The 3437-nt window shown below is 38.6% G+C and overlaps 1 long non-coding RNA gene across 1 annotated transcript; it reads right to left on the bottom strand.

Annotated features, from left to right (window-relative positions):
• Positions 1–457: 457 nt before the first annotated feature.
• Positions 458–1631, bottom strand: LOC107472076 (uncharacterized). The gene is made up of 2 exons (XR_001588679.3): positions 1022–1631; positions 458–712 (listed from the first exon to the last, which is right to left on the bottom strand). It is a non-coding gene; the product is annotated as an uncharacterized LOC107472076 (long non-coding RNA).
• Positions 1632–3437: the final 1806 nt, after the last annotated feature.

Here is a 3437-nt window from a genome sequence, read left to right as displayed (position 1 = left end):
AAGATTCCACTGAAATCCCACGAGATTGACTACTATGAAAGAAATTATAGAAACCATGACATAATTTGAGAAAGTTTATTCACAAATATGAAATTATACAAATATCTTCTATACATATAAATCGCTCAAAAAATGAGGTGCACACTCAAGTTTTTGTGCGACATAAATAGAGAAGTATAGTAACTGGTCATTTGAGGCATAGAAGATGAGGTATTAAATATATTCATTTGTGTAAGGCAACCAGAGCAATGTAATATTAACTGCTATTGCTACACTAATTTTGCATTGTTGTAAAAACTATGTCTTTTTTCGTTGGTGTTAATATTACTTTGCCATGGAATCCTCTTTTTCCTGGAACTCTTACAGAGTAAGTGACTAATCGTTGCAGGAGAGGTATGCCAGCTTAGTCATAAATTCACAATTTATATCCAAACAAAATCAATCAAACACTAAAAAAAATTGAAACCATAAACACTTTCATATCCATTCATCCAATTTAAAATCCACTCCAGTCAAATTCAACCACATACCAAATCCACTCCAGTCAAGTTTAACCACATATTAAACTAAACAATCAACTACATCAAACACCAATTTATATCCGACCTACCTAATTGAGATGAAAAAAAAATCTAAAACTGTTACCATTGCCTTGCACAAACTAGCCATCAACCATCTAAAACTTACAGATCTTCTGCAAACCCACTTCAACCTTCATAAAAAAAACACAGAAGCAGATTAAAACATAATCAAATCCTTCAAACATTCAAAAATTAATATTTTAAATATTCAATTATATTCCACATATTCTCAAAACAATAATAAAAAACTTCAAACATTTAATTTCAACTTCTTTTAGTCACTAGGCATTATTAAAAAAAAAAACAAAAGCACATATATGAAGCAAAATCACAAGATAATTGTTTGGAATTCAAAGAAAATCACAGAAATTACAAAACATGAAATAAACAACAAATACTTCAAGTAAATAAAAATCACAGAAATTATGAGGTTAACTTACCGGAAAGAAATGCAGCCAACGATCTTGCTGGAGGCAGCGACGGAGACCGGACAGCCTTTGCCAAAGATGGTGACGCTTCAAGCTCCTCGTGATGATTCTGCATCCAGCGACATCAGTTCTCCTAGAGCGGGGTGTCAGGCGCGCGAGTGAGAGCAGATGAAGGTAGCAGATGGCGGTGAGAGGTCTAAGTGGAGGAGTGTCATGGAGAGAAGGAAAGAAAGAGAATCTAAGAGAATGAGGGGCACCCCATCGAGGAAGCAATAACAGTTCTTCCTTCTGCAGTGAGACAGTGACCTGAGGAGACGCGGGCGGCAGACGACGGCAAGAGTGGAGGAGGGAAGGAGACGGAGAAGGAGAGAATCAGAGTTTTAAGGGAAGGAAAGTGAAAGGCGACAGAGAGAAGAGGATAAGAAATTAGGGTTTCATAAGTAATATATATATATATGCGGGTATTAAACGGATCTCTACGGGGTGGGACCTCACTCCCTGCTCCCGCCCCATTTGTTTTGCGAGTCCCCGTGCCCGTCCTCCACGGGTGAAAAAATATCCCCATCCCCATCCCCCGATGGGTAAATTCCCGCGGAAACTATCCCGTCGGAAAAAATTGCCATCCCTGGACTGAGATCAAATTGAACTTTCAATTTTTTTCAATGTTCTGAAAACCAAACCGGACAGATTGATTCAACCGAATTAACCAGAAACCAGGAACTTATTCGGTCCGGTTCAGGTATAAAATTGTTCTGTAAAAAATCGGAGAAAAAATTTGCCAAATTGGTGGTTAACCGGCGAACCGGAAGAATCGGCCAGGTTTCAGCAGGCATCAGTTCTCCCCCACAGGTAACGAAACGGCGTCGTTTGGCTTTAAAAAAAAAAGAAAGAAGGCTGAAGTCTGAAGAACACATTGCAGCCTCTTTCCAACCCTAAATCCCTAATATCTTCGAAGAACACTCCTGGACCTGGTCACCTCCCACTCCCAACCCTAATCTCTTTGAGGCTCGAGCTGCCTCCTACGAAGGACAACCGCCACCGCCAGAGCCAAGCGCAACTGTCGCGGGTCGTCGCCTCACTGTCGCATGTCATTGCCTCACCGTCGCGGGTCGTCGCCATGTTGTCGTCACTGTCACCGAAGAGAGGTCGTCTGGCTCTAGCCTTCTGTTCTCTACTTCTCTTGCAGTTAGTTCTGGGGTTCTAGCTCTTCTTCTGTTCTTTCTGTTATCATTTTTTATTCTGTGCTTCTATTTTTTAATTTTTTAATTTTGTTTGTTATATGATTAATCATTCTGTAATGTTGAATAAATTTGATGTATGTTGAATTTTAGAATTCTGCTCTGTTCAATTTTTTTATCTTTTCAATTCTGCTCTGTTCAATTTTTTATTTTTTCAATTCTGCTCTGTTGAATGCCATATGAATTGTATGAACTATGAATTGATATATTGGTCTGGATTTTGGATTGCTGGCATTCTGAATTTAGATGGAATAGTCACAAAATGATCATCAACAACAACATAATGCTATACAAGAATCTCAGACAGGTTCCTCTCGAGGAAAATCTGACCCGGCTTGGGAATATTTCACTGTGAAGTATGATAAAAATCATAAGGCACAATATACATGTATCTTTTGTTTGAATACTTATAATGGAGGGGGATATATAGGATGAAATATCACCTTACGAAAATTCCTGGACAAATTAAAGTATGTAACAAAGTCACTAAAGAAGTTGAACTTCAATTCAAAAGGATTCTGATGGAAAACAAAAAATAAGATGGAAAAAAGAAAATTTGAGGAGGATTCTTATGGTGGGGAAGCACCTGCACAAGAGGCTGAATCACCTAACCCTGTACAAGCTGTTGTTCCTACAACAACGGGAGACAAAGGAAAGAGAAGAGCTATAGTAGCTACACAAATTAGAAGTTACTTTAAAGAAAGGACTACTCTAGGATCTCAACCAACTTTGAAAGTGTTTTGGCTAGTAAAGAAATTGTGTACAAGGCTAAGTTGGGACTTGCCAAATGGATCATTGATGCACGTTGATGAGCGGATAATTTGTACGCTTTTTGGCATTGTTTTTAGTATGTTTTTAGTGTGATCTAGTTAGTTTTTAGTATATTTTTATTAGTTTTTAGTTAAAATTCACTTTTCTGGACTTTACTATGAGTTTGTGTGTTTTTCTGTGATTTCAGGTATTTTCTGGCTGAAATTGAGGGACCTGAGCAAAAATCTGATTCAGAGACCAAAAAGGACTGCAGATGCTGTTGGATTCTGACCTCCCTGCACTCGAAGTGGATTTTCTGGAGCTACAGAAGCCCAATTGGCGCGCTCTTAACGGCGTTGGAAAGTAGACATCCTGGGCTTTCCAGCAATATATGATAGTCCATACTTTGTCCAAGATTTGATGGCCCAAACCGGCGTTCA

This window comes from Arachis duranensis, unplaced genomic scaffold (assembly GCF_000817695.3).
Source record: "Arachis duranensis cultivar V14167 unplaced genomic scaffold, aradu.V14167.gnm2.J7QH unplaced_Scaffold_184692, whole genome shotgun sequence".
In the NCBI taxonomy this organism is placed as follows: Eukaryota; Viridiplantae; Streptophyta; class Magnoliopsida; order Fabales; family Fabaceae; genus Arachis; species Arachis duranensis.
The sequence above is the reverse complement of the archived record's forward strand: the minus strand, read 5'-3'. Positions and strand labels throughout refer to the sequence as shown.